The 14,001-nt window shown below is 34.4% G+C and overlaps 1 protein-coding gene across 4 annotated transcripts in view; it reads left to right on the forward strand.

Moving 5' to 3' along the window:
• Positions 1–14,001, forward strand: part of CACNA2D1 (calcium voltage-gated channel auxiliary subunit alpha2delta 1) — a 3,475,830-nt gene that overhangs the window by 2,196,893 nt on the left and 1,264,936 nt on the right. The gene's annotated exons all lie outside the window — the stretch shown is intronic.

Below are 14,001 nucleotides of genomic sequence, written 5' to 3' on the forward strand. Positions count from 1 at the left end.
GTAACCCGAAGGAGCATAGGCAGATGAACCCCACTGAGAATGTTTGATAGATTAGCACAAGCCAAACCTTCAATAGTCTTCAATGAATCCAACCATTCTGTTATGATATAAAACGTTTATTACTGTGAGCGCTTTCACGGCAAACTGATAGCCGCTTCATCAGACAAACAAACAATGATGCGCTGTTGAGGCGCCAAATTTAAAACAACTTACGGAGGTCACCTCCCATAGACCTTCGTGTATTACTTAAAGTGCCAGTGCTACATGTTCTGAACTGCAATTAATACAATTAATATACATACTATAGTACACCAAATCTAAAATACATTAAAAATAAAAGAAAACTACAGAGGTTTCCCCATAGACCTCATTATGTCACTTAAAGTACCAACGCTTCATATTGTAAGCTGCAGTTTTCATGTAAATTGAAATATAACTTAACATATCTATACGAATACTTCATCTGACAATAAAGTATACAGCAATATAACATCTGGATAAGACCAAGAGGTGAACACTGACTAGATAAAAACACACACATATTGCACATGCCTCATGTTAATATAGCAGATGTGTGAAAAAGATAAATGCCTAAAAATTCCTCTCATGGAAGACATGTTATATAAAAAATATATAAAAAATATATATACTTTCATGGAACGATAATGCCCATAGATTACTTCCAAATACAAAGTAAACAGAAACTGCCAATGATGTTGAAAACTAAAAACTCAAATAAATATCCAATAACCACATGTATACATCAATGTACCTCATATTTCATAAAGATGTGACAAAATGTCAAATTTGGATGATGAATAAATTATATAAAAAATATAAAAAACACCTAATAAATTCTCATGTTGCAAAGAATAACAATGAAAATATGTGAATAAATAAAAACATGAATGACAAAGTATGTATGTCCCATCATGAAAAATCATGAGGGGCTACCTACTGCAGTGACAAAAAGTGTGTGTGAAAATAGGGGAGGTAGTATATTGTGCATAATGCACATAAGGTGATAAACAAAGAGAATGAAGATACAAATAGATGGTAGAGCTATATGAAAGATGTGTAAAATATGCTGTTATCTGAGCGGTCTACCTTTAAGATATGGTTTGATGGATAGGACTTTATTTAGCCCTTTCTCCCTATGTGCAGCCAGCCTACAGATCCATTTCAGTTCTGCCTCCTCAGTGAGATTCACTATGTCTCCTAATCTATCACTGGGTTTTATGACTTGTAAAAAAATGAAATGAAATGGATCTGTAGGCTGGCTGCACATAGGGAGAAAGGGCTAAATGAAGTCCTATCCATCAAACCATATCTTAAAGGTAGACCGCTCAGATAGCATATTTTACACATCTTTCATATAGCTCTACCATCTATTTGTATCTTCATTCTCTTTGTTTATCACCTTATGTGCATTATGCACAATATACTACCTCCCCTATTTTCACACACACTTTTTGTCACTGCAGTAGGTAGCCCCTCATGATTTTTCATGATGGGACATACATACTTTGTCATTCATGTTTTTATTTATTCACATATTTTCATTGTTATTCTTTGCAACATGAGAATTTATTAGGTGTTTTTTATATTTTTTATATAATTTATTCATCATCCAAATTTGACATTTTGTCACATCTTTATGAAATATGAGGTACATTGATGTATACATGTGGTTATTGGATATTTATTTGAGTTTTTAGTTTTCAACATCATTGGCAGTTTCTGTTTACTTGGTATTTGGAAGTAATCTATGGGCATTATCGTTCCATGAAAGTATATATTTTTTATATATTTTTTATATAACATGTCTTCCATGAGAGGAATTTTTAGGCATTTATCTTTTTCACACATCTGCTATATTAACATGAGGCATGTGCAATATGTGTGTGTTTTTATCTAGTCAGTGTTCACCTCTTGGTCTTATCCAGATGTTATATTGCTGTATACTTTATTGTCAGATGAAGTATTCGTATAGATATGTTAAGTTATATTTCAATTTACATGAAAACTGCAGCTTACAATATGAAGCATTGGTACTTTAAGTGACATACGTAGGTCTATGGGGAAACCTCTGTAGTTTTCTTTTATTTTTAATGTATTTTAGATTTGGTGTACTATAGTATGTATATTAATTGTATTAATTGCAGTTCAGAACATGTAGCACTGGCACTTTAAGTAATACACGAAGGTCTATGGGAGGTGACCTCCGTAAGTTGTTTTAAATTTGGCGCCTCAACAGCGCATCATTGTTTGTTTGTCTGATGAAGCGGCTATCAGTTTGCCGTGAAAGCGCTCACAGTAATAAACGTTTTATATCATAACCGAATGGTTGGATTCATTGAAGACTATTGAAGGTTTGGCTTGTGCTAATCTATCGAACATTCTCAGTGGGGTTCATCTGCCTACGCCCCTTCGGGTTACTTGGTTTATTTTCATATAGATAGATATATATATATATATATATATATATATATATATATATATATATATATATACACACAAATATATATATCAACAAAATGGAAGAACACCTGGCACTGGATTTTATAAACAAAATTAAAACAAGAAAAAAATCTGAAATCCACTGTATCATTCCTTCAAACTAACCCTTTATTACACACATAGTGAGTGCTTTCGATTGTTCAAATTGAGACTTCTTCAGACACTACAAGATAAAAATCACCTCATAAAATAGAAAAAAAAATCATGACATCATCTCAAACACATCCAACTAAGTTCCTTATTTCAAAAATCAGTGCTTTCATGTGATCTTAATCTACAGGACACATCAAATCATGCTACTTCTTTAAAATCATTTCTTGTACTTTGTCTTAAACCTCTATTTATTTAAAACACATTTAAATTTAATATGGTCAGTTCCATGTGCTGCATATATCTAGACATATACATGCCAAAGGGCATTATATTTAATGACTGGCCAATAAGGGCAGAGGAAAGGGGAACAATGATATCCCTAGAACTAGACACAATCCCTTTGTTTATAAGCTTTGCAATATCAAAGGACTTTCATACAACAAAAGACACATGTTGGTCAAAAGTTAGGTCACTGTCCACATACGTTCCCAAATCCTAAAAACTGGGTCAACTCTTAGGGGCATATTGTTACTGTAGTAGTTTCCTGGGGCAGATGTGGGTTTCATAGGGTAGATGACTTCCTGATGGATACAATAATGCAATTTTTGGCATTTAGTTTGAGTCTGTGACTTTGGCACCAGTTATTTATTTGGGACTTAAAATAGATTAAAAATATATTCTTTATTATAATATTAGTGCAAGGACGTATATGGATTTAAGATATTTTTGCCTATTTTTAGGTGTGTCATATACCTCTCTCTCTGTATGTATATATTTTATTTATTTTTTATTTTAAAAACATCATAAGAAAGAGAGAAGGACATGAAGAGACAGTATGGAAGTAAAATAGATATTAAACTGAAACCTCAGTAAACTGAGTAATATAAACAGAAGAAGGTATAAAGGAGGGTAAAAGATAGAGAGAAGTGAGTAAAAATAGGGGAAGCAGAGAGAAGAAGAAGAAGGGAACTAGGAATAATCGAATATCAGGTTTCAGTCTGTAAGTTCCAGTATTTACCAATGGAGTTAGAGAAGAAGGTTATTGGATTTGGTAGCAGTAACTAGGAGTTTGGTGAAGAGATTAGAAAATGAAGGAGTGTTGTTTGATGATGGGAAGTTGGGAGAGAAGCAACATGTTTTGTAATTCAAGCCAGTGAAGTTGTTGTAGGTTCAGACAGTGGTGAGTTCTAAATTGATTACCAGTAACAAATACTATTGTATGTGGTGGTCAATTTAGAAAGACTAGATTTCTTCAGGTTAGTATAGATTGGTGAGGCATAGTGTTGTTTATGTGATAGTCAAAGGGCATGATTGTTGTCACTAGTCACACCTAAGTTTGGTAGTAGAGTCAGGTGATATGAGAGTGTTGTTAATAGAAGAGATAGAGAAGTCCAAAACCATGTTTCAACAGTATGGAATACCGAGACTGGGAGAAGAGAGGAGAGTTTACTTTCCCAGAGGACAGCTTGTTTCCTGTTAGAAAGATAGGAGGTGAACCATTGGATAGTATTAGGTCCAAAAGCAAAGTGCTGAGGAAAGGGTATTATTGTTGGTTTCTGTTAATGAAGAGTCAGTGAAGGAGAGGAGTGGAGCAGTGGTAGTGAAAAGGTCTGATTCATTAGTTGGTGGTGAATACATTTCTTTAATGGTTCTATTTATAAGAATAGATATGCTTTTGAATACATTTTAGGATGAAGGTAGTAGAGGTGGGCTGTATAGAAAAATTTGGAAGATTAGAGGAGGCAAGTTGAGGAACATTAGAGTTATTTGATAGTATCAGTGAAACAGGAGTTGAAAGTGTTGGCAGTTTCAAGGGGAAATTTTTCTCCTTGTCCAGGGTGAAGAAGTTTGTTTAATGTTGCGAGGTTACAATAGTAATGTTTTTATAGAGAAAGAATATTTTTTGGTATTGTTTATTCTGATAATCCGCTTAGAGCATGGCTATCTAAGATTGTAAAATTTTTGTTATTAAAAGTACTGCACTGCTTTTAAGGGGAAGAGAAATGTTTATTACTATGCACAGTCCTGACTGAAGGGGGTGTTGTAGTGATATTCTTTGTCTAATGTTGTTGGTTTTATTAGTTCTAGTGGTGGTGTTTATAGTTTGGGTAAAAGCCATGGAGATTAATATGAGAGGTGCTGGGTAGTTTCAGTATCTTTAGTGTAGGGTTTTAGCCAGGTTTCTGTTAAACAGAGAGGATCAAAAAAGAGTGACGCAAGAAGAGTGAAGTTGAGTATTTTGTTGTTGACATGGTTTCTTTGGTAGGGATGTTCAAGGACCAGGGTTTTGGTGTATATCACCATCTGTCAGGATAGAGGCTTTGTGTACTGAGTGGTGGTTTATTTAGTTAGGTTAAGTTTGTCTTTTAGTTTCCTACATTGATAGATTATTTTTTTTGTGTGGGATAGATATATATTTGGCTAGAAGGGGGGAGGAGGTAGTGGTAATGTTAGGAGTGGTTATAGTTTAGGATATGAGTTCAGATGCAGTTTGCGGAGGAGGCTAATAAGGGGGGTAGGGAGGGAGAAGCGGGCAGAAACAGTCGGGAGGAGAGAGAGGGCAATCATCAGTCCAGCTGCTGAGGGCTCCCACAATATATATATATTTATTTATTTATTTATTGACATTTGTTAACCGGGTTAGTCCAGCTGGGCCAGGAGCCAATTTTCAGTGGAGACCCGAGGAGAAAAGCTCCAATTACAGAAATATTAAGTATACATAACAGTTTAGTGTACAATTAAAAACATACATAACAGTTTAGTGTACGATTAAAATCAATCATTAATTGGCTAACACTACAAGTTCACATATATTCTGAATTGCAAAGAAAAACAAACAGATTTTTTTTTTTTTTTATTCATGTGTGTGGTGTAAGTATCTGTTTTATAACTGGTGTGGTAAGGTGTATAGCAGGATTCATGTAAGGGGTGGAAGGGATATCTAGAGGTGTAATGAGATGTCAGTGAAATAAATGTGGGAGATAAGATACTGAGAGGATTGTATGATATTGTGGTAAAACAGTAATAGTATTGGAGTGAGAAAAAAGTATGCTGTAAAGTTATAACGAAGTGTGTACTATAATGTAGAATTGGAACTAGGTAGGGTCATGGCAACTTTCGTTCTTATAAAGTGTAGTTTGAGTTCTTTCTTAAATTGTAAAGGGTGTGTACTGGAGCGTAATTGGAATGGGAGGTTATTCCATGCCTGGGATAGGGTGGATTCATAAAGTAATCTACCGATATTTTTTTTGGTTTTTAGATGTCAAGGAGTTATTGGTTAGAAGTACGAAGTGTGCGAGTTTGTGTGTGGATGGAAATCAAGGAGGACGGAACAGGGTAGGTTGATGGTTTATAGTTTTTTGTCTCTAGCTTCGCCTATTGTGTGTGTAAATGACAGGAGGGCTGTAGAGGTGCTGTTGTTAGGGTGGAAGCCATTTTGGGAGGGTGTGAGGAGGTTATGTTGGAGGAGATAGTTTAGAAGTTGAGATGTACACATTTTTCCATAAGTTTGGAGAGAGGATGGCAAATGGACGAAAGTTTTATGCAAGGGGGTAGTGAAGAAGGATTTCCAAATATGTGTTACTGTAGCTTCCTGGATAGATCTATTAATTAAGATAGATACTGGATAAGCTATGTATTCAGCAGCTAATTTGAGGAAAGGATGTGGAAGGTTGTCAGAGGGGGGAGAGTGAGGTTTAAACTTCAGAAGGAGTGATTTTATATATGAGGTTAGAACTGGTCTGAAGGAGAAAAGATTACTGTTTTGAGGCTTGGGAGGGATATGGGTGGTGTTTGAGTTGTGGTTTGAGGGAGTAAGTTTCTGGACAGTTTCGATGACGTGTCTATTGAGAAGGGTAGCAGTTTTTAGAGGGCTTTTGTTTGGGAAAGGGGAGGGGATTGGAAGAGGACATGGGATTGAGAATTTTCTTTAAGGTGGACCAGAATTTCTGTGGATTTGTTTTACAGTTTTTTTGGGGAGAGTTATAATATGATTTTTTGTCCTCACAGACATGTCTTTTGACAAGATTCCGAAGTTTTTTGCACTTGTGAAGTAGGGAAGGTTGTTTAGTCTTAGTCCAGGCTTTCCAAGTATTGTCACGGTTTTGCATGAGTGATTTAGTTTCTTTAGAAAGCCAGGGAGCACAGTTAGATTTGCTTCTAATATAACTTGTAGGGGCTAGGGAGTCGATAATATCAAGGAATATGCTATTAAATTTGTGAACAGCATCATTCAGAGGCAGTTGTTTAAGGAGATACCAGTCAATGTTAGAGAGGACAGAGCTGATTTTAGTAGTATTAAAGTTATGTAAGTTACGACAGTCTCTATAAGAGTGAGGTTTGTTTGCCTGTGAAGAGTGGTGTAGTATGCTAGTAGGAAGATGGTCACTCAAAGAGTTTGGTAAGGTAGTTGGACTGTGGTAAAGGCTGAAAGAGTTAGTGAGAATCCAGTCTATGTTTGTAGTGGAAGAGGTGTTATTGTGTAAGTAATTATATATATATATATATATATATATATATATATATATATATATATATATATATATATATATATATATATATATATATATATATATATATATATATATATATATATATATGTATATATATATATATATATATATATATATATATATATATATATATATGTGTGTGTGTGTGTGTGTGTGTGTGTGTGTGTGTGTGTGTAGAGAGAGAGAGAGAGAGAGTCTTCAAACTGATGGAATCCACTTACAAATGTAAGTATATACTCAGCTGGTTTTGCAGCACCCCAACAACTCCCACCCAGGAAACAGGCTGCTTTTAAGATGTAAGCAAACACTAAAATACGCTGAAACACACCCATTTAATAGCAAAGCTTTCAGGTACAAACCCTTTATCAATACTCATACAGGTTACAAATAAAATCAAACATTTAAATAGAAGCCAGCAAAACACATGACCAGCAGCCAAAGATCATGTGATGAAAATTTGTGTTTAAAAAATATATATAAATTTTAAAATGCAATTATTTCAATACTGAATGTTGTAATTTCACTAAAATAGGCTTTAGTGTAACAGTAACATTCAAGCCAGGCATCTTGTTAGCTGAAAGTCTTAAAATCCATTCAAATTCTTTTAAATCTAATAAGTTATTAAGATCACCCCCCCTTCATGGATACACACACTCTATCAATAACGCAAAATCTAAACTTGTGTTGATTGCCACATAAGGATATATGCCTGTATAAGGCATTCCTATCATTCCCTCTCCATATCTCAGACATATGCTCAATAATACGGTCCTTTAATCTTCTCGTAGTCTTACCTACATAAAAACAATGGCTAGACGTGCACGTATCCAAATATATCACATTAGTTGAAGTGCACGTCGCCATGAGGTTAAATTTATAAATAATCCCACTTGCCGGATGCTTAAAGTCTATACTATTTTCTTTATCTATTATATCAGGGCAGCAACTACAGTTGAGACATTTTAAAGTTCCATATGTATTAGTATTATTCACTTCAGTTGAATTTTTAAAATCCTTGTAACCAAGCTTACATTTAAAATTTGCCATGTTCTTATAAGAGAAAAATGGTCTATCACCAATAATGGATTTCATTTCACTAGATGCCAATAAAACAACCCAATTTTTCTTTATAATATTTCTTACAAACCTAGTAATACAACTAAAAGTTGTAACATATCTTAAGATATCACCATTTCCATGTGCTACAGTATTTTCATTCTGGTGTTCATCCATAAGAAATAAAGGTTTTAGACCTAAATGTCTATTATTTATAGTATCCATTTTAGCTGTTTCTAATATGCTGTCTGGATATCCACTATTTCTGAACTCATTAATGGTTTCATCCAGCTGCGAAATGAAAAGTCTATCATTCGTGTTAAGTCTACATATTCTATTAAGTTGTGATTTAACTATACCATTAAATACATGTGATGCATGCATGCTAGTATAGTGAATGTACCTGCATGCATTTACCACTTTTTTATGTACTGTGGTGTACATTGCATTGTCCTGTATCCCTATTTTAAGGTCTAAAAAATTAATGAACACATCTGAAAATTCGATTTTATACTTTAGGAAAGTGGTGGATTCATTCAAGAAGTGTACAAACTGTAACAAACCATCCACATCACCTTTCCATATGAGGAAACAATCGTCCACAAAACGCTGATAAAATAATATATTATTGACATATGGACTAGTGTCATTTATGACAAACTTCTTTTCCCATATGAAGAGTACCAAGTTTGCATACGTATTAGCTACGGGCGTACCCATAGCTACGCCAGTATTTTGCATATAAAACTGACTATCAAATAAAAAGATATTATTATTCAAAACTAGATTTAATAATAAACATAACATTTCAATGTCCCTTGTTGCAAACATGGAAGAGTTATTTAAAAACTCACGAATTGATTCTATCCCAAACTCATTAGGTATAACTGTGAACAAGGACGTTATATCTAAAGTTACCAATAAAAGCCCATTGCTCTGTACTACATCCTTGCCCATATTATTATACCATACTCTTAGTTTTCTGATAAAATCTGGTGTATCTTTCAAGATGGTAGCACATTTCTCTAATAAAGGCTGCAGCCTTCTATGCAGATATACCGAAATTGGTTCAGTCAACCACCCCTTCCCAGAAATAATAGGTCTCATCGGTGGTTGGGATAGTGACTTGTGGATCTTGGGTAAACCATATAATTGTGTGACCAATGGACAAGGAACAGTAAAAAAATGAAATAAGTCTATTGTTATATCATTAGAAAGTTGTAAGTCATAAATTGTCATATTGACCATACTTATACTTTTTTCACATCAGTTTGCACAATAGTTTTAAAAGCATCAGCATCATCTAATAATTTCAAAACTACATTCTGATCATTTACCCTATTCATAATTACGATAGCCCATCCCTTATCTGTCTGTTTAATCACAATATCGTTATTACTTTGCAGGTTCATAAGGGCTGTGTATTCCTCATAACTTAAGTTATATGTTTTACTAACAGCATTATTTTTATTCTCATACAGCATTCGTAAGTCCCTCTCACACAAATCATGGAAAGCAGTTACTACTGGGGGGTTCACAGGTACAAAAGTACTACGTCTTTTACAGATACCAACATCATGAAAATCATTATTAAACATCAGTTTTAAGCTTAAATTCCTAACAAACTGTTTCAGCTCAATCAAAGCTCCCACAATATTGTCCTTTGAAGAAGGAATGAAGCTAAACCCTTTTTGTAACAGGGAATAATGCGCTTTGTCCAAGCACAAGTCAGTTAAATTCAAAGTACCTTGTATAATTTCCAGTTGTTTCACAGTACAATTTTTGTCCAACAAGCTTGGAACACACGCCAAATTAACTTCATTACTTATAGTATGTGCATCTGCTGTGTTAACGCAATCCAAACAGTTAGATAAAGAAAAAACATGAGCATCAATGTGCTCTACTTGCGTGACATTTTTGCTTGTTTCTGTGGGCTGTTATGTTTGCGTTTGCCCACATTTACCAACTGCTTAGTCGGTTGTCTTCCTCTCGAAGTAGAACGGCCCCTCGCTGTTTCAGGTTGCTCTAATACAAAATGCTTTTGAAATATACTCGCCACTGTTTTGTTGGATAATTTATTAGTCTGTTTAGTAATTCCATCTGAAAGGGGAGAGACACAAGTAACATTCACTGCAACTGAAGCACCTACTTCACTAGTGCTTGCTGAAGTGGGCGTGTCACTAATTATTTCTACTCTTTTATCAGCTTGTAAACTGCAAACTGCAGTTTCATTTAAAGGTGTAGTAGAAAAATCATCCAGTGTGTCTAAGGAGGCTTTCTGTCTATTCTGAGAACTCGTAGCAAAGTTTATTGATGTAGTCTGTTCTCTTGGCCAAGAAAAGATGTTATTATTTTGAAAGTCTCCCAAGTCACGAAGTAACTTAGGTTTTTTTGTAGCTTGTATTCGTTCTTCCATCAACTGTACTCGATCCAGCATCTGCTGGTAAGACCCATTTAATGAAGTGAAACAAACAGCGTTAAGAATATTATCTTCTAACACAATGATTTCTTCCTTCAGCTGTTTTTCATGATCCAGAAAAAAGTCATTCATAAGGTTCATGTAGTCCAAGCTCAGTTTTATATTCATTTGTTGCCACTTTCTCAACAGCTCTGGATAAGTATTTCCATATGAGGGCATTTTCAGAACTCTTAGCCCTCGAGGAACAATACCTTTATCCAAATAAGCCAGAAAACTAAAACCCTGCCATTGCAAGCGTTTAAATATACCCACTTTTCTCTCCAACAACAGCAAATTCTTATTAAAGTCTTCCATATGGCTCAACTCCATTTGTTCAGGTAATTCAAGATTTGTAGCAACATTTGTAGAAAAAACTTTTAGGAGAGGATTATTCTCATTCTCCAGCAGCAACTTTAAGGAACTCATGATGCTGCTAGAGTGGCTGCTAAGGCTTCAAAAATTGTCCAACGTATAAAACAGCAAGAAAATATTAAATTATTGTCCAACCAGCTGCCAACGATAGAAATAAGCAAACACTAAAATACGCTGAAACACACCCGTTTAATAGCAAAGCTTTCAGGTACAAACCCTTTATCAATACTCATACAGGTTACAAATAAAATCAAACATTTAAATAGAAGCCAGCAAAACACATGACCAGCAGCCAAAGATCATGTGATGAAAATTTGTGTTTAAAAAATATATATAAATTTTAAAATGCAATTATTTCAATACTGAATGTTGTAATTTCACTAAAATAGGCTTTAGTGTAACAGTAACATTCAAGCCAGGCATCTTGTCAGCTGAAAGTCTTAAAATCCATTCAAATTCTTTTAAATCTAATAAGTTATTAAGATCACCCCCCCTCATGGATACACACACTCTATCAATAACGCGAAATCTAAACTTGTGTTGATTGCCACATAAGGATATATGCCTGTATAAGGCATTCCTATCATTCCCTCTCCATATCTCAGACTTATGCTCAATAATACGGTCCTTTAATCTTCTTGTGGTCTTACCTACATAAAAACAATGGCAAGACGTGCACGTAGCCAAATATATCACATTAGTTGAAGTGCACGTCGCCATGAGGTTAAATTTATAAATAATCCCACTTGCCGGATGCTTAAAGTCTATACTATTTTCTTTATCTATTATATCAGGGCAGCAACTACAGTTGAGACATTTTAAAGTTCCATATGAATGAATTTTTAAAATCCTTGTAACCAATCTTACATTTAAAATTTGCCATGTTCTTATAAGAGAAAAATGGTCTATCACCAATAATGGATTTCATTTCACTAGATGCCAATAAAACAACCCAATTTTTCTTTATAATATTTCTTACAAACCTAGTCATACAACTAAAAGTTGTAACATATCTTAAGGTATCACCATTTCCATGTGCTACAATATTTTCATTCTGGTGTTCATCCATAAGAAATAAAGGTTTTAGACCTAAATGTCTATTATTTATAATATCCATTTTAGCTGTTTCTAATATGCTGTCTGGATATCCACTATTTCTGAACTCATTAATGGTTTCATCCAGCTGCGACATGAAAAGACTATCATTCATGTTAAGTTTACATATTCTATTACGTTGTGATTTAACTATACCATTAAATACATGTGATGCATGCATGCTAGTATAGTGAACATACCTGCATGCATTTACCACTTTTTTATGTACTGTGGTGTACATTGCATTGTCCTGTATCCCTATTTTAAGGTCTAAAAAATTAATGAACACATCGGAAAATTTGATTTTAAACTTTAGGAAAGTGGTGGATTCATTCAAGAAGTATACAAACTGTAGCAAACCATCCACATCACCTTTCCATATAAGGAAACAATCGTCCACAAAACGCTGATAAAATAATATATTATTGACATATGGACTAGTGTCATTTATGACAAACTTCTTTTCCCATATGAAGAGTACCAAGTTTGCATACGTATTAGCTACGGGCGTACCCATAGCTACGCCAGTATTTTGCATATAAAACTGACTATCAAATAAAAAGATATTATTATTCAAAACTAGATTTAATAATAAACATAACGTTTCAATGTACCTTGTTGCAAACATAGAAGAGTTATTTAAAAACTCACGAATTGATTCTATCCCAAACTCATTAGGTATAACTGTGAACAAGGACGTTATATCTAAAGTTACCAATAAAAGCCCATTGCTCTGTACTACGTCCTTGCCCATATTATTATACCATACTCTTAGTTTTCTGATAAAATCTGGTGTATCTTTCAAGATGGTATCACATTTCTCTAATAAAGGCTGCAGCCTTCTATGCAGATATACCGAAATTGGTTCAGTCAACCACCCCTTCCCAGAAATAATAGGTCTCATCGGTGGTTGGGATAGTGACTTGTGGATCTTGGGTAAACCATATAATTGTGGGATGACTGGACAAGGAACAGTAAAAAAATGAAATAAGTCTAGTGTTATATCATTAGAAAGTTGTAAGTCATAAATTGTCATATTGACCATACTTATAAATTTTTTCACATCAGCGTGCACAATAGTTTTAAAGGCATCAGCATCATCTAATAATTTCAAAACTGCATTCTGATAATTTACCCTATTCATAATTATGATAGCCCCTCCCTTATCTGCCTGTTTAATCACAATATCGTTATTACTTTGCAGGTTCATAAGGGCTGTGTATTCCTCATAACTTAAGTTATATGTTTTACTAACAGCATTATTTTTATTCTCATACAGCATTCGTAAGTCCCTCTCACACAAATCATGGAAAGCAATTGCTACTGGGGGGTTCACAGGTACAAAAGTACTACGTCTTTTACAGATACTAACATCATGAAAATCATTATTAAACATCAGTCTTAAGCTTAAATTCCTAACAAACTGTTTCAGCTCAATCAAAGCTCCCACAATATTGTCCTTTGAAGAAGGAATGAAGCTAAACCCTTTTTGTAACAGGGAATAATGTGCTTTGTCCAAGCACAAGTCAGTTAAATTCAAAGTACCTTGTATAATTTCCAGTTGTTTCACAGTACAGTTTTTGTCCAACAAGCTTGGAACACACGCCAAATTAACTTCATTACTTATAGTATGTGCATCTGCTGTGTTAACGCAATCCAAACAGTTAGATAAAGAAAAAAACATGAGCATCAATGTGCTCTACTTGCGTGACATTTTTGCTTGTTTCTGTGGGCTGTTATGTTTGTTACTAAACAGACTAATAAATTATCCAACAAAACAGTGGTGAGTATATTTCAAAAGTGTTTTGTATTAGAGCAACCTGAAACAGTGAGGGGCCGTTCTACTTCGAGGGGAAGACAACCGACTAAGCAGTTGGTAAATGTGGGCAAACGCAA

The sequence above is a fragment of the Protopterus annectens genome, chromosome 11.part0 (genome assembly GCF_019279795.1).
Source record: "Protopterus annectens isolate FY-2018-M chromosome 11.part0, PAN1.0, whole genome shotgun sequence".
Classification (NCBI taxonomy): domain Eukaryota; kingdom Metazoa; phylum Chordata; order Ceratodontiformes; family Protopteridae; genus Protopterus; species Protopterus annectens.